This window comes from Manis pentadactyla, chromosome 2 (assembly GCF_030020395.1).
Source record: "Manis pentadactyla isolate mManPen7 chromosome 2, mManPen7.hap1, whole genome shotgun sequence".
In the NCBI taxonomy this organism is placed as follows: domain Eukaryota; kingdom Metazoa; phylum Chordata; class Mammalia; order Pholidota; family Manidae; genus Manis; species Manis pentadactyla.
Window position 1 is genome coordinate 94,493,275 of NC_080020.1, and position 17,941 is coordinate 94,511,215.

Genomic DNA, 17,941 nt, shown 5'->3' on the forward strand with positions numbered 1-17,941 from the left:
ACAGGACTGCCTGCCTTCACCTGGGGCAATGGGGGCACAGTCCAGGATCGGAAGCGTAATTCAAAACAAAGATCAGCAGCTCTCCATGTTCAAAAGGAGCTGCTATATTTTCAGAAAATGTTCTTCCCTTCCCTCTAACCTCCCTTCTCCACTCCCTGTGGGAGTACCACATCTTTACTGTAGCTTAGGGTAGGGGCCAGGGGAGAAAAGCAGTCTGCTGTCCCGTCCTTGCTCCGAGGGCTCCCATGAGGACTGACCTCCCTCCTCCTCCAGCCTGCTGACCACCTTTCCCAGGCTGAGTCTCAGGTATGAGGCCACAGGTCAGATGGTTCAACAGAGCATGTGTGAAGCAGCATGTTGTTCAAAAGCAGGACTGGGTTAGAGAAAACCAAGCTAACATCAGACCTCAGAACTGGAAGACACATTTCTTTCTAATTCCTACCTCATTTTGCAGAGGTAATTTTTTAAAAAGCCAATTCTGAATCCTGACCAGTTCTGAAAAACTGTTCATACATTATCTTTGTTACATAATTAAAATGAACAAATGTATAGATTTATTTCCTTAAAAGAATTTTTATACATGATCTTTGTGACCCTGGAAGACATGTAACTTTACTTTCACTTACAGCTGAGGACAGAGACTCAGAGGAGCTAAGTGACTTTCCCAGAGTTACACAGTAAGTAGGGCAAAGCCAGAATTGGAATTGCATTTTAATTACTGATTTCAAGATTCTTCCCAAAACAATTTGTTTCCTTTTATTCTTTTCTCATTCCAAGCTTATTTCTTTCTTTTTATTCACCAAGAATTTATACATCGCCCTAATGTTATGAAACCAATTTTTCCTCCTTTAGATGCCAGTTCAGAGACTGATTTTCTCAGATGGTTTTGGAAATCATCTCGTTACAAAATGGTTCCAATATGTGTGTGTCCATACACAAGTGCCCTTGGTCGGAGTATTTCAGTGGCTCAGGCTGTAGCAGCAGGGGGCGGGACCTCGACGTGGCAGGGCTCCTTCCTGTGCGGTAAACACCCTGGGCCTGTGCACAGGGCTTACTCTGGGATTTTGGAGGACATTTTTTCCTACCAAAATAGCTACATTAGGTATTAGTTATTTACAGCCTGTCTGCTTGATAGTCTATGCATATTATCTTTCATCTTCACAAAAACCCTATAAGATATGGGTGATGGTGATGATTATTCCCATTTTACAGATTAGGAAACTGAGGTTCAAAGAGTTTAAGCCATTGTCTGTGCAGAGCTGCAACTTGTTTTTGACCCTAAAGCTCACAATTTTTTTCTTTATTCTCTCTTTTCCTTTGTTTTGGCATTAATTGCTAAGTAAAAGAGAACAAAAAGATATTTGATATGTCAATGGCTAAAGCTATAGGGAGTATCAGTATCAGCCTTCCTGGGTCAGCTTTAAAGCCACAAGATGAAGCCTGTAGTCCAAGGCTCGTGAGTGGTGAGTTGGCCTAAAGGATCTGAGAACCAGGAGTCTCATTCCAATTCCAGTGCCGCAGCCAAGCAGTAGCCACTGGTGTGACCTTGGGCAAGCTGCTTGGCCTCTCAGGACCTCCATTTCCTCACCTGTACAGTGAAGAGCTTAGAGGTGGGGCTTTCTGAACTGCTATCGCACACCAATTGGGACAAATTCTTGTTCAGAACAATTCTGCCTCCCAGAATCTTAGGAAGCACTGTGACTCAATTCCCCATAACCACAACATTCAGCATCCCCACTTCCCCAAAGCATATGGCGCCATGGGTGCCTGCCAGGAAGCACTGTGAGCAGAAGTGAGGGGTGAATGAACATCAGTAGTCAACATGTTGGGTTTGTCCTTCTTGCTGTCCTTACCACTGAGCATCCGCAGCCGGTGTGGGAGATGGTCCTTTTCACCAGTTTTCTCAAGGGTGTGGAAACACTTCCTTTGCAGAGCTGATCCCTTGAGGCCCCCTCCTTTACCTGCCTGGCCCGCCAGCACCTCGGCCACACCCCAGTCCTCTTTGTCACATTTTCTGTTTCTTGGTGTCTCTCTGTGTTCAGTATGTTAATTAAAAAATTTTAAAAACAAAAAAACTAGGCTTCAAGTGGGGGGAAAATGTATGACACAGCCTCTCACGTTGGCCCTGCGGGTGTTGGCTGAAGACCTGACTCCTTTATGTAGAAGTGCCGAGGAGGCGAGGAGGACAGGACAGGGAGACGTTTTGATTTTTTTATTTTGAATTTTATTTTAATTGGCTCCCCTGTTCTTCCTAAGTCTTCTCCAACTCCATCTCAGTGTAACCTTTTATTATAAAGGCTCAATACCCAGGCAGAGAAGGAGGGTAGGGACATAGAAAGGGTGAGGAATAGAATAAATTAAATATATCATGAGCTATTATTTGGTACAGAATCCATCAGATAGACAAGAACAGAGTCAGACTTTCATTTTTAAGAAACCCAGGGCTTTTTTTGTTTGTTTTGTTGTTTGTTTGTTTGTTACTATTTGCAAGATTGTGAGTTTTTAAAATGCTGTTATTGTGTTTCCCCTGTGGGTCACATGCCCCTGTGCCCCTCCATGTTGCTCACCGGAAGAGCTCTGTGGCCAGGCCGTGGCTGCCACAGGCCCGAGGGAGCCCCCACAGCCATTGTCAGCCCAGTGGCAGGAGTGCGGGAAGGGGCTGGGAAGAGCGTGAGACCACAGCAGGCTTAGCCAGCATTTTGTCTGCACTTAAGTAGGAGTGTGTCCAGCAGAAATTTCCTTCCCTGGGTGTCAGGGGCAGCAGGACAGTGGGATGGGAGGAGTAATGTGGACAAAAAGTTGGTCTGTAATGACAACCTGAGAGGCATGAAAAGGTTTTCATTAATGATGCCAGTTGCAGACAGTCCTGCCAGTCACCAACAGGGGTCACTGTGCTTTGGAACCGCTGAAGGGACTCTGTGTAGACAGGCAGCTTCATGATGGTGGGGCCGGTGCAAGGGCCATATTTCCATTTCTATAAATAGCAAATGACCACGAAACTAAACACCTGTCCACAGACCAGCGAGACAAGCAGTGCGGGCCACAGGGAGAGACCCTTGGAGCACTGTGGCCCCATGTCCGTGATCCCTGAAAACACCAAAGAAAAAATAAAGGATTGAATCAACTGGTTACTTTATCTTGATGGGTTAAAAATTGGTCCACCTTCTTTTTAACTTCCATAACTGATGTTTGATCATGGAATTAATGAATCTGGTCTCTGCTGTCTCTTGGCTAGACTTGTAAATGTTGGAAGGAGATCTCAGGGTGGCATCTATTCCAGACAGTTTGTATTTGGGCAGCTGAGGAATTTGGAAACAGAAAAATGAAGAAAAAAGTAACAAGAAGTGGGACAAGGTTGAGGGGTGGTGGCATAAGGGACAAGGACCAAATTGAGATTGTAACAAAGAGAACTTTTGAGATTAATGACTTCTGGGAAACAATTTATACCAAGGCCCCAAGTATCTTACAAAAATATTTTGAAGTTCTTGTGACTTACATAGAATATTTAATGAATGTGCACTTGTAATACTACTAAGCACCATTTTAAGATGAAATGGGCTTATGGAGGTTTAATAGAATATTCATTTTGAGAGGGTGGAGCAGAGGAACCTAATGACATGAGGTGTGAGAAAGACCCCTGAGAAAAGTACTTGACTGTGTAGGATTAATCCCCCTCTAAAATCTCAAATTCATTTACATGTATTTCTGAGAGACTTTGAACCACATTCTGTTCCTCAAAACTCTATTCAGTTTGCTGACACCAGACTCTACGAAGCTATTGTCATGATGGTACTTGAAGCCTGTTCTTGTTGGAAAGAACATCCTTTGAAATTTTTTTCATACCTACTTTTCTCAGAATGTGTACAATAAGGAAAATTCATTTCCTTCCTTTCGAGAAAAGTTAATGATCATTTTCCATTATATTAAAATATTACCCATTGTTATGACTTCAGGTTAATGTTCCTGCAGAAATCACCATGCGTTGTAGAGTTTTCCCTACATCAAGGCCAAGGCGCCCATGTGTTATTTCAGAGTTTCTCTTTAAGAACCACTTGTTTCAGATGAGTTATGACAAAAAAAAAAAAAAAGGCAAATCACACCATTTTGAGAGAATTAATAGGTAATTATGTATTTTTTAAAAATCACTTTTAGCACGAACACCCAAATTTTTAACAATGTTGTCTCCAGAATATAATTATATGTACCACAGTGAGTCTTTGAACCAGAAACAAGAGCTTTCCTGTAAGATATAATAAATGCTGTAAGTATTGGGACAATGTTTCTCTTTCAGGAGAGATAACAAGTAGAATTACAGGCTACTACTGTTTTGTAAGTCCTTGAGTAGTTTAGTTATTATTTTTTTAAATCCCCGGGCCTCCTCGGGGGTTCATTATTTTTGTCCAGAGAGAACAAAGACAAGTCAGGAAGCAGACAGACGGCAAGTCCAGAGTGGCTTCAGAGGTTTCGCAATCTCCATGAGTTAGGAGGTGTTTCTCCCCATATTTTGGCAGACGTAAGATTGCCAGGACCAGAATCTGAGCAATGTGAAGGCAGTTGTAGCGGGAGCAATGAAAGGGAGGGGAGAAGAAGGTGGGGTCTTAAAGAAGAGTGAGATGCTCACTGGGAGGAGGGACAAGAGCCCGGAATTCATTCCAGCCGGCCCATTCTCTCCAGCGCTGGCTCATTCCCTTCTGAATTAGTTTTTATTAGTTGTTAGAGCTGCCATAGAAGATACCACAGGCCAAGTGGCTTAGCTTCTCACATTCCAGGAGCTGATAATCCAAGGTCAAGGTGTCAGCAGGGGTGGTTTTCTCTGAGGCCTCCCTCTCGCTTGCAGATGACTGCCCTCTCACTGCCCCTTCACATGGTCCTTCCTCTGGGCACACCCAACCCCTGACCCTGGTGTCTCTCCTTCCAATCACAACACCCATCATATAGGATTAGGGCCCCCATCTAATGGCTTCAGATGAACTGGGCCACCCCTTTGACAGCCCTATCTCTAAGTCACTCACATGGATTAGGACCTATCCATATGACCTCATTTTACCTTAATTACCTCTTTAAAGGCCCTATTTCCAAATACATTAGGTTCTATAATATTTCCTTTTATTTTAGATAACATATCTCACATAAAATGTACTATGAACAGGCAGCTTTAGATATTCCACTGGCTTTGACTATCTATACAAAAACCTGGATATCAGCTTCCCCACCTCCCCTGCCTTTGGGAGAATAAGATAGACTTGACTCAAAACCAAGTCCACCACCCATTAAAGTGCAAAGTGATTCCTGGGACCATCCAGGGCTACATGCTTATGGGCTCCTCCCCTCTGATGCTTGCAAACATGGGTGCAGCCTTTATTTCAACCCCCTCAACCAGACCTAAGACTCAGGTTCTTCAGGGTCCCCACAAACTCCACTCAAGCCCAGCATTTTGTGAGCTTTGTCACTTTATTTAAGAACTGGGGGCTGGGGCCAGGGTCCTGGTGACAGGTCCCCCTCACACAGGGTGAAGCCTTCTACTTCTTGCTGGCCTCTCTCACACCTGCCCCCCTGACTTCCCCTTTCTTTTTCTTTTCTTTCTTTTCCTCTCCCTCTTATGATTGTGACAAATTCTTCTCCTTATCTCATGCAGAGCAGTTAATAATAAATTTCTAGCTTAAATATACTCTTGGGTCTCACCCTCCACCCCAGGTGGCTTGTTAAAGTGTTTCTTTATCCAGATATATTCAGGGTTCTCTTGAAGAGGAATTCTGGTGAATACAATTTTCTCTCCTTCATTATGAGTACATAAGTCAGCTCCCATTTTTGATCCCACCCCCGTGTTCATCCTGCACACCCATCAGCGTGTGCTGGGGCGTCTCTCTGCACTCCCTCTTCCAACAGAGCAGGACAGCAATGAGACTGCTTGCCTGGTGCAGCCCCAGCTGTCCAGAAGTCAGTAGCAGAGGTGTGCAAAGTGAAGCCACCCACACTAGAAGACTTTCCCATTTCATTGAAATGCTACAGTCCGGGTGCAAAAACTCAGCAGTTTTCCTATATGCAACTCTTATCACTCACAGGGTGAGCCCATGGCTGCCAGCAGATTGTTTAAACCTGCCTTTTCAACATTTCCACCTTTCTCAGTGCAGTCAGAATTCCTACGGCCAAGGAATTCTCGTTTGCACAGAGAAGTTTTCCACATGTTTGTGTTTCTCCCAATTCAGCAGATCACAAAGGATAAACGGGCAAAGTGTCTTTGAACTTAGCTTCAGGATGTCCACCAATCCAAGCTATCCTGCTACCAGAAATGGCAGAATTCATCAATCTGGACCTAATACCTCCCTGGCATCTTCAATCTGCTTATAATTCCCTTTTCCCCATTTGAGAAGGGATGGTCAAGCTTCTTTGTTTTCCTTCCTTCATGTCCCTTCTGTTACTTCTCTTAGTCTCCAGGGCTTTTCAACTTGTACACCCTCCCTAGGACCCAAATACCAGATGGTATTCCATTATTTGGTGCAAACTCCCCAAACGATAGTGAGGCTATTGCTTCTGAGCGTAAGCGCACTTGAGCTATGCAATATTTTCAACTCACCCAGTCTGCCTCCAGTGCAGAAATATACCTCATGGAATGGATATGTGCACACGATGATTCCTGCAATATGTCACCGTCCTCATCAGAAGCCACAGAGTCATGAGTCCCTGATGCTCCAGTCCTTGAAATAAAAGAATTGTAACATCTTAGTTCTTCCCTTCTGGGGACTCTGAGCCAGCCATTTTTGTTAGTTCTCTGTCTACTCCCTGACCAAGCATTCCCCTGGGTCTATTTGCAAAAAGATATTCTAATGGGTACAATATTTGAATACCACTGCATTTCTATTATACCTGTCTCATTATGTTATAGGAATCTATCTTTCCTTTGTTTGAAAATATGCTTATTGTGGAGCCTGGTAAATCTCAAGCTGAAAACAGGAGATTTATGAGCTGTCCTCCAGTTCCTCTCTGCTCTCTCCTAAGGCCACAACCCCAAAAGATCAGTCACTGAAACGTGTTTTGGTGTCAACTCTGAAATTCTGCTTTTTAAGGACATAGCATAATGAAACCTTGGAAACAGCACACTAAGGTTTCACTCCTGCCATACCCCGGAAGGTCACATGCTCTAATTCAGCTTAAAGGGACACTAATCATATTCAGCGTGTGAGTAGAGAGGCTCACATTTGGAGATGACACCATCATTTGCATAGGATGTAAAAATGAAGGACCATTAATTTTATAGCATTAATTGAAGAGCAGAAGTGTTAGGCCTCTATAATTATCTTCAGTGAATACATTTCAAAGACATCTTCACAAATGAGTCTTGTGTGTGTGTGACTGCGTGAGGGTACAGAGCAAAGGCGAGGCTCCACACTGTCCCCTTCAAGTTGCACAGATTAATGAATCGTTAAGTTAAAAGCTTAACTTCAATCTGAATTGCTTTCTCTGCATGGAAACAAGACGTGGGGATTCTAGGCTCCTGGGAGCATGTTCCGCAGAGAAGAAGGTTATCCAGAGCACGCCACATTTCAGAAACACTGAGACAGTGAATGAGGCAGGAGACCCTGCAGCCCCGGGATGCAGGTGAGGTCCCCATATGGCTTCTCCACACCCTTTGCTCCCATCTCTAGCACTCCCACCAGGACTTGGCACCCCATTTTGCTCCTGGTTTTGTCCTCATGTCCTCCCTACACTCTAAATTTCTGAGTCCTATATATTGTTTCCCCAGGCCCAACTCAGCCAAACTGCTGTGGACCCACATGGGTAAATCACACTGAACAATCTGCAATGTTAGCCACTCACAGGTCAGCACTGAAAGTAGCATTTCTGAGGATTTAAACAACAGATCATAGATAACTGTTTGAATGACTTATTAGTCTTTCAGCCAAAAGCAAAATAAAACAAAACCCCAAAGTGGAATACGGGGTGTGGATTTGGGTTGGGGGTAGCCTGAAACAAATGGAAGGAAAATTCAGCTCCATGATCACAAGCAACGTGATGCCAGGGTCAAAAGCAGCAGTCATGGTCATGATGGCCCCTCTCTGCTGCTGCTGGAGTGGGTGAGGGGCTGGGGCCAGACATGAGGAATGGAAGGACTGGACAAAGAAGTAGGGGCAGCCCAGGCATGAAAGCTCTTTGGGAGTTCTGCTAATTATCCCAACATGCAAACTCATCACTTGAAAAAATATGAGCTACTTTTGAACCTTAGAGTCACTGAATCTCCCTGGTGTATAATTTAGGGCTCCTGGGGGGAAGGGTTGGGAGCCACTGGTGTAAATAAAGTAAGGCATTAGCTAATGAGGTAAAATGACATGCACACTCAGTGAAGGTGGCACTGCCCCAGCAGCTGTGCAGGAGCCACAGCACCGGGAGGGATTTCAGGTGCCCATGTGCCCCAAGGAGGACCTCAGGCCTGTGAATACCTCCTGATCCAGGCCTTTGAAGATACATGAAGCTCTGGAATATTGTCTAACTTTGCTGAAAGCTTCTGTAGGTTTAAGGGACTCACTCAGTATGGTAAAGGCTTCCACTAAATTCCTATAGACCTCAGAGCTCAGTCTGTTCTTCATCTCATGCTTCATTTACTTAGTTTGGTACTATACTCTTCTTCTCACTAGTTTCATGAGGTAGGTTTGCATGAATTAAATTTTTCATATTTAAAGTGCACAATTTGATGGTTTTGGACATATACATATATATACTTGTGCAATCAGATACCAAACATTTCTGTTATTTCCAAAAGGGTCCTGTGTCCCTTTACAATCCCTCCTTCCCTCTACCCTTGTCCCCAGCTACCACTGGTCTGTTTTCTGTCACTGTAGTTGTTGTGCATTTTCTAGAATTTTATATAAATGCAATTATCTGATACATACTCTTTTTTGTCAGACTTCTTTCATTCAGCTGGACTGTGTTCTTGGCACCCCACTAGAGATCTTTCCATCCCACACCAGAGTTAGCCTCATGCACCAAGATGATCCTGACATGACAAGATATATGTTTCAGACAAAGTGAACTGGGTTTTGTATACAGCCTTTTTCTGAGATGCTCAAGGAACTCAAATAGACACCCCACTTCACTGGGAGAATAATTTTCTTTTTGGAAGAGGCACTAGTTCCTATAGTTAGCTCTCAGTCTGTGATTAAATTTCCAAGGACTTAAAGGAGGCTTCTTCACAACAGCCCAGGCATCTGGGTGTGGAACATCTCAGTTCACTTTATTACTTCTGTGAAGTGGTGCGTCACCCTTCCGTGCAGAATGTTAACTGAGTCGGTGTACCTGTGAGTACAAACGACTGACTTTGTGCTTGTGCCCGAAACGGCCCATCAGAGGAGCCGGCAATGCCATGGGGAGGGGCTGGGACTACGAGGCTTTGGAGGCCCTCCCTCTTCCTTGACTCTAAGGGGCCGAATGACTCACCCAAAGGTTGCTGTGAAGCCACACATGCAGAAGCTTTGCTGGTGTTTCTGGTAAAACTCCTTTAGTTGCAAGTGTCAGCAAGTTAACAAAAAGTGATATAAGTCAAAAACAAAAACAAAAGAAATTTAGTGGGAATTCTTGGTGATGAGGGGGCGGGGCTGAACCAATCCATGTTACCAGTGCCCACACTCTCCCTACCTCCTTGCCGAATAGCCCCAGCAAAGACTGAGCTCGCACGGCCATCCCTAAACCAGGGAGACGGGATATGCTGATGGTCAGAGCTGTGCTGCGTATTCCTCCAGGGCTGGGGGAGGAAACGACAGATAGTCAGCCAACCCCACGGACTAACATGTAGGGGAGGAGAATTCTCCCAGTAAATACTATTATCAGAGGAAGGTGAATAGATGCTGAGCAGATAACAAAGGATACCCATTACAGTTGCTGTTTCCTTACTACATTGTGTACAATTCCCATAGTTCCCTTAAAAAATATAGTAGGTCTTTAAGCATTCCTGTGTGTCTATCTACTTTTTCAGCCTTGTCCTGTGTATGGGCATATCCCCAGCATTAAAAAATATTGTAAGCAAGATTACTCTACACTTCCAAGATCAGAAAAACATGATCGCTGGGTCAAACTTCATACAAGTTATAAACATCTCAGCATCTGATAATATCTCATCTCATAACATCTCAGCAGGAATTTGAATAGCATTATACAGGGCACTTGGCTTCCTTAGGACTCATTTGCCTCATATGTGCAATGGAAATAAATAATTCTATACCTTCCATATGGGGGAAGTAGACATTTGGGACTCAATCAGAAAATGTCTGGAAGTACTTGCTCTGATTCTGTTCATGATTTCACATGTACTGTCAGGTCGATGTAATATATTAAAATCAAACAATCTTGCTCTAAGTAAAATTGGTAACTAACCACATGTGGTAATGGACATTGTTCATGTTTTGGATGTGCTTCATATATTAAGGGAATTTCCCACCTTGTGGACCCTGTCATCACCTACATTCCCAGTTTCTTTGCAAGCTAACACAGTTACGTGACCAGGGCCTAGGATCAAACATTCTTTTGTGAGATTTAAGCTTAGAAGAGAGTGACATGAAGGAAGAAATGTTGAAGAGACTCTATGTTGGAGAGAGTGGTGGAGAGATGGTCATCTTCCGGAAGAGGCCATGTCAGAAGTGCTAGTGGAGGCTCCCTGTGCTGGTAGCAGGGGCAGGAGGGCATCCACTGCCACAGACTTGTTCTCACCCAGATGCTGTTTGTGGCTTCATACCTCTGTACCTGAACTTCTGGCCTCTGTGAACTGCTTAATGTGACTTAGTACATTACATAGCCATACATACTAGCTAAAGTGGATTCTGTTGTTTGCAGCTAAGTACCCCTTAACCAATACAGAAACTGATCTCAGGAGTGGCTTCAGGCCACAGACATGTAAAGAAATGGGCATCTAGCACTGGTTTTTAACCTTTTGGGTAAGAAGGCAATGATAAACCCAGCAGTGTTATCAGATGAAACACTGGTAGGATATTTTAAAAATTCCCCCGTGGTTACCTGGAATTAGTATCTTGTGAGAACAAGGGTCGAGGGTAGAGTGGCATGCAGAATTCAAGTGTCATGAATAATTCGAGAGTTAGTTCTAATTGCACTGGAAGCTTAAATTTTCTGCTCAGGGTATGATCAGGGGAACAGGGGCCTTCTAGGACTGTGCTAATGTGTCCCTTTCAGGTACAGTGTGAAAGTCTGACTTTAATCCTGATGGGGTTGCCAAATTACAAGATCAGTTGAAATCATAGCCTTTTGAGTCTCTTACATTAGAAAAAGGGCCTTAACAGGGAAGAATGGGGCCTTGAGAATTTAAATTGAAGGCATATAGGAGGCTCTCCAGTGATTCGGAGAATCCTGAATTCCATGGTCTATCACCCACAAGCAAATGGACTTGCAGAATGGTGGAAAAGTTCTATTCAAGTCTCAGTTCAAAATTCAATGGCAATCACACACAGTAAGGACCACTAAGAGGTCTGATCATCTGGAAATGAAGGCTAGGGTCATGCTATGAGGTAAAGAACCCTAACCTGCCGACATGCTGGCTGTAAAGGCAAAAGGAACATGGCATGGTTGTGGAGGAAGGATGGCATTAAAACCATCTGCATCCACATGACCAATTGCAGAAGTGGCCATTTTCATTTCTCTTTCTTGTGTGTGTGTGTGTGTATACTATTCTTCCTTTTTTCCCTTCTTCTATTTCCCTTCCATTTTTTATAGGGTATGTGGATAACATAGGGTGGTAGTTAACTTTACATTTTAGTCTCTGGGTCACAGAGTATCAAAATGGGATTGTGACTAAATTAGAGACGGTGACATCTCCTGGTGATCTGAGCTTAGAGCTGTGTGGAAACTGACAAGACTACCTTGTCCCCCTGTTGGGGAGGGGGTGAGCACATTTTCCATTGTACAAGGAGTATCTGCATGAAATCAGGCAGAAGCCTTTTGTCCCTGTGGTTACCATTGTTTAGGATTTTAGAATGGGAAAGTTTATAGGGATGCTGGATGGCCAAAGAGCAGACATAGTAGACCTATTTTATGTTGTAGGTCCCCATGGAGTTTTTGAACATCCTTCCCATTTTGTGGAAATCTTCGCCTTCCAACACCGAGGTCAGACGCTTGCTTTCCCGGACTCTTTCACAGCAAAAGGTGAGTTTCCAAAAATGTGACCTGGTTTCCACTAATCAGACAGCCTCATGAGATTTCAGCCATGAAGGAGACAATGCCATGAAGGATCCACTGTGGTGAGGGAGACAGAGACACCCAGCAAAGCCAGGGGTCCTGGCCACAGCACACCAGGCCACACTGGCAGGACAGCCATGGCATCCGCTCCCCTGGGGCAGCCTGGCAGCACAGCCCGGGCCCTGTCCTCATCCGCAAACCTGCCAGCTTCATTCTTTGACCTCCTAGAAATTCCATGAGCCTCCAGAAATTCTTTACGAAACTCCCTTTGCTGCTTCCAAGTGGGTCTGTTGCTGGCAACAGAGGACCCAGAGAAGCTTTTCCTGCCTGTCACAGTCAGCTGTGAAAATCACAAAGAAGGGAAGCTTCCGTCTCTACAGATATTGGCATATCCCAGTTGTCCCTGCCTCAAAATACCCATCAGGTAAGGGACGTGATTCAACTTAAACACTTCTTTACACAAAGGGACATTAGTGCAGCTGCAGTTTGCCTAGAAAACGTATGAGTGGCCCATCAAGGGAAAGCCATCTGTTTGGGAACACCAGAACTGCTTGTAGGCCACAGGATATCACACACCCCAAGTAGGGACTCTGTGAAGCTAATTCTACAGACAAATCGCGTTTGCCCCCGTGGCAGCCCAGAGGGATGCTCTGCTGTGTCCAGGGAGCCATGCACCAGATCAGCTGGTGGCTGGTGCAGGTTAACAGGTTTGTGATGTGGTTTTACTACATCTACATATCCTACTGTCATTGAAGAAAATTCTGAAACAGCTTATCCCCGAAGAACACAGAATGGATTTTCATTTCAGAACTCAAGCAAGCCCTTCAAAGGGACCTCATGATTTCTAACCAAGAATAGTTATTAAGCCAGAATTCTAAGCATGCTTAACTATTACCTATTGAGCATCCTCAATTTGTGACTTATCATAATTTTGGGGAGAAATAGGGACTGGATATGTGTTAGTAAAGTTGTCCAGTCTATCAAAACTCATGCCATCCTGGGTTATTGAACAAAAAATGATAAGAATTATCAAAAGGATGGTTGGCTCCCTGATTATTCACACATACAAACTATCTTTCCTTTATAGCCCATTTTAGTTCGAGTGCCCCACACCCCCTGCTTTGCTGATACCATATGGTGTTGATGTAGGTTTATTTAGGTTCTTTGTTATCTGGGGAACTGAAAATTGACTGGGGAGTTAGATGAGCTCTTATCTCCTGCTGGCTTCTTTGCTTGCTTATACTGTACTTTAAATAAATCACTCAACCTCTGAGCCTCGGTTTTCCCATTTAGAGAATGGGATCAGTGATGTCTGCTTTGCAGGCTCTTGGGAAGCCTGGGAGTGGCAGGGCTCCGCTGTTTCCTGGGAGGCCATGCTAGTGGAGGCAAATGCACTAGTGGTATTCGGGAGAAGGTAGCAACAGCCTGCAGCAGAAAGACACTGGCTTCCCTAGACTTATTATTCAGAAAGCTCAAAAGCAAGTGCCTCTTTTTTCACATTCCCCTCCAGAGAGTTTCCTGTTATTTCCTTGGTATTAATTGATGGCAGGCACCCCCATTCTGAATTCTCAAAGGAAGAAGTGCTTCCTAGTTTTGACATTGCTTATTCTTGTTTTTGCTTTGTTTATTTGCTTCCTTGTCTGAAAGAGGGTATGAAAGGGAATAGGAAAGAAGGCACAGGGCTTTCTGGGTTAACTGTGTGGATCACTAGGGGCATGCATAGAATGGCCAGGCTCAGCTCTGCCTGCTTGCTTTCTGCACAGACCTTTCCTTACAGGAAATGTTTTGGGCAAAAAATAAGGAACTCATTACTGTTGGGCTCTTCTTCCTGACAAAGTGGCTTAGGAGTCTCGACACCATCCATATTAGTTATGGTGGGGGCTAAATTTTTGTAACAAAGAACAGTGACTTACTGAGAATATTCTTTCTCAGGTAACAGTCCTGATGGGAGCAAGCTAAGATGGTAAGGTGGTTCTTCTCCACTCACCCTGAGGCCCTCGTTCCTTTGAGCTGGGTGTTCCATTATCCTAAGTGTAATTCCCGTCGGCTCATATAGAGAGATACAGCTTGGGTTCCACGTGGGAGGTGGGGCATTTCCATATGTTGGTATGTTTGGATGGGGACTCCAAATTAAGAGCACCTGCATTATAACACACTCTTGGAGCATTCCAGTGCTCCTACAGATAATACTAGGCCACTTCTTATTCAGTTCTCCAGCTCTTACTGACTGCAGCAGCGAGATGTAGTGCAGATACTAGCAGTGATGTGTCCACACCAGCAGGGATGTTTTAGTACTTCTCCTGGAGACTTCTGTCTATTTTGGTGGAAGCAAAAACAGTTCCCAAGCTATTCCAGTGATGTTTGGTGACCTTGATAGACTGAGACCTGAGACAGCTGCCCTTCAGGCTCACTTCTGCTCACATTGTCTGCTGTCCTCTAACACAACTCCCCGGCGATCTGAGGATGAGCACGTGCTCCCTGCCAGGAAAATCCTGGCTCTGGTGGAGGTGCAGACAGGTGGAGGGTGCACACAGCACACAGGGATAAGGGCTCCAGGCAGGGGGCAGGTAGATAGCTGTGAGTCCATGGAGGTGGGCCCTTTCATAGTCAGGAAAGAGGGGCAAGATTTCCCAAAGGGAAGGGAGGTCTCGTCTGACTACAGGCTTGCCAAGCAAAGCCCAGGGGAGGAAGAAAAGTGTTCCAGGCAGAGAGTAACATTCACAAAGCAGTGAAAGAAGGTATAGCAGATCCTCAGAATGACTGAAATGAAGAGGTCGGAGGGCAGGTGGTGGGAAGTGAAGACAGAGGAATAAGTAAGGGCCAGCTCCTAATGAGCCCTGATTTGCCATCTAAGGCATTTGGACCCAATCCTGACAGCAATGGGAAACTGTCAAAGAATTTTCTAAAGGGTATATTATGAAACTATTTTTGTTTTCAGAAGATCACTCACAGCCAAGAGGAAGGAATGTTCCTAAATGTGTGGCCTCAGATCCACCAGCGTCAGATTCACCCACGGTGCCCATTGCAGCAGCGCCATCTTGGGCTCCGTGTTATAAGTGCTGAATCAGAACCTCAGGGGGTGAACCCCGCCAGCCCACACGCATGCAGAGGACATGCTCCAAGTGATTCTAATGTCTCTTAAATGTCAAACTGGCAATTCTTTTAGGGCCAAGGGCCACATAATGGGACATCCAGTCCTAGAGACACAAAAGGAGTCTAAAATGGCAGCAGATGCCAGTGAGGAGGGTGGGGTGGGTGCTGATCCCCGGCGTGGGGAATGAGGGATCTCTGACTCGGAGAACCCTGTCCTGAGAGACAAATGCTGATCCCTTCCTCACAGGATGACACCAGGAAAAGTCTGGTAGAAGGAGACAAGAAACAGCTCTTCCTCCTCTGGACCCTCAAGGAGGCTGCTCACAGGGTGTGGGTAGGTTGGGGTAAGGCTCAGTGAAAAGAGGTTATGCTCCAGGCCAGAAAAGCTTGCTTCTTGGAAACATGGATTGGTGGGTTCCAGAAATAGTGCTGCTCCTTCTGGCATTATTTAACTAAGTAAACTCAATATTCATCCCATGGCTTAGAACGTTGACACTGAGGACAGAGGCATTTTGAATTTTGATGGGTGCACCTGCAGCCCATGGGCACCGAAGGAGGCCAAAGTGCTCCTCTCAGCTGGCCAGACCGGACTCAGTAAGCAGCGTCCATAGGATTGGGAGGCATTGCACACTGAGACCAGTGAAGCCTGGGAGAGATGAGGCATAAGAACATTATTCTCTGCTGGGGCAGAAATCACCATCACCTGCATGTCTGCTGGGCTGATTGCTTTCACTTTTATATGTTTTCTCCGTGGGTGGGTTGTTTCCACATCCTTGCTGTCATTTTCCATGGCTGGGTACCCAAAGCCAAGTGTGCAGGGGACACCAGGAATAGACCCTAACCTTCTCGCCCTCAGCTTACCGCTCCAAAAGTGTGCCTAGCTGCCTCATACTACAAGGGACTTTTTCAAAAAAGAGGAGGCCAGAGACACCAGGGAGTCCCTGTATATAATATTCAGCACACTCAGAATCTGGCTTGAACTGAACCAATTCTATTGGGTTCTATATTAGTCAGAGCAATGGTAGCTGTGGGAACAAACAGACAGACCCAAAAAGTGCAAGGGAAGTTACTTTCTCTCTCAGGTAGCATTATACAAACAGGCAGGGGGTTCTGAGCTGTCAGCTGATGGGGTTGGGGAAGGACGCCGTTTCATGTAGTTGCAGATTCTAGCTAACAGAGCCTCAGCTGCCTTCAGTGTTTGGCTTCCAAGGTCACTCTGAGCATTTCCCCAGCCAGCAGACAGGAAACATGGAGGATGGAGAATGCAAGCCAGGCCTGGAAGTGTACACACCCCTGCTCCTACACCCCACTGGACTCAGTTCCATAGCCACACCTGAATGAAGGGAGGTTGGAAAACACAGGAGAAACAAACTATGGTGAGCAAATAAGAAATGCTTAGTAATCTGTAGGCCAAGATGGAAGAGCTTCCAGGAATCTCTGTGACAAAAGCCAGGGAACTCTGGCAAGACCTCTCTTCACTCATCACCTGCCATTTCTAACTCGTTCATTCACTATCTATTCCATAAGCTTCTATTAAGCTCTTACTGTGTATGAGATACTGTGCAAAATGCCTTGAAGAGATTTGAAGTGTACTAGGCTTACTCTGTCCCCTCAAGGAGTTCACAAAACAATGGGAAAAGCAGACAAAAATGATGCCAAACAATAAGGCCCATGCTACAAGAGGGAATACACGAAGAATTGCACAAGCACGTAGGAGTAAGGTTCACTGAGGTCACTGCAGGGATAATTAAGCCTTGCAGAACAAAAAGACAGGAGAGGGCAATTCAGACAGGGCACAGCACTGACGAAGGCACAGAGTAAAGAAAGAGCAAGGGACATTCAGAGGACAGAACTCATACCTAACAGGTAAAGTTTAGTGTGAGGAGAGGAAGATGCAGGGAAGGCAAAGGTGGAAAGTCAAGCAACACCTATCACAAAAGGCCTTGTAAGCCTACAGAGTATCTTTAGTTTTCACCCCTAAGTCAGTGATTCTCCTTTTCTCTAATTGTGCACTGTTCTTCCCTCACTCTCCTCAGACACTGATTCCAAGTTTTGTTTCATGTGTGTGTAAAGCTTTGCCTTTGGGTATTCTGAAATAAAGATGCAGGTATGACTAGGTTCAGGGCTCAAATTGCATCATTTTCTGTTTCTCTCCACCTCTAGGCTGTGCCTCCCACTGTGTTTGCCAAATTAAAGCCTCCAGCTTTGCATGGCAGCAAGATAGCATAGTAGATCTGACCTTGGTATTCCTTAGGTTCATATTTGACAGGAAATTCCAGTAAAGTTCTCCTGATGTGTCACTGGCTTGAGGGGCTCAGGTATCCATTCCTGAGCTATTTTCTTTGATTTGTAGTTATTTATTAGTTTCGTTGTTCTTTTGCAGGGGAGATGAGCCTAGCCATCTCCCAGCCCTCCATCGTGCTAATGTTTGATCAGTGTTGTAGCCCAGGGAATATAATCTGGTGTTTACACTCAGGCCCCAAACTCATGCTTTCCTACTGCGCCTGGAGTAGTGGGTGGAGGCTTGCTGAAAAGGGAATCTAGGTACAGTTACCAGGTGATGGGTGGTGGACACTTAGAAAAGGAAAAACATTCTTACCCAGAATTGCACTAGACAGACTGTAGCCAAACTGGCCTAGTGCCAGGACCCAAAATACACCCAGGGTTTTTCTAACAT

General features: G+C 45.0%; 1 long non-coding RNA gene across 1 annotated transcript in view; it reads right to left on the reverse strand.

Moving 5' to 3' along the window:
• Positions 1–4,110: 4,110 nt before the first annotated feature.
• LOC118913730 (uncharacterized) overlaps positions 4,111–17,941 on the reverse strand; it is a 77,469-nt gene continuing 63,638 nt past the window's right edge. Inside the window, exons 4-5 of the long non-coding RNA XR_005025311.2 lie at positions 6,575–6,695; positions 4,111–4,772 (exon numbers count right to left, since the gene is read on the reverse strand). This is a non-coding gene — a long non-coding RNA (uncharacterized LOC118913730). The remainder of the gene's footprint in view (positions 4,773–6,574; positions 6,696–17,941) is intronic.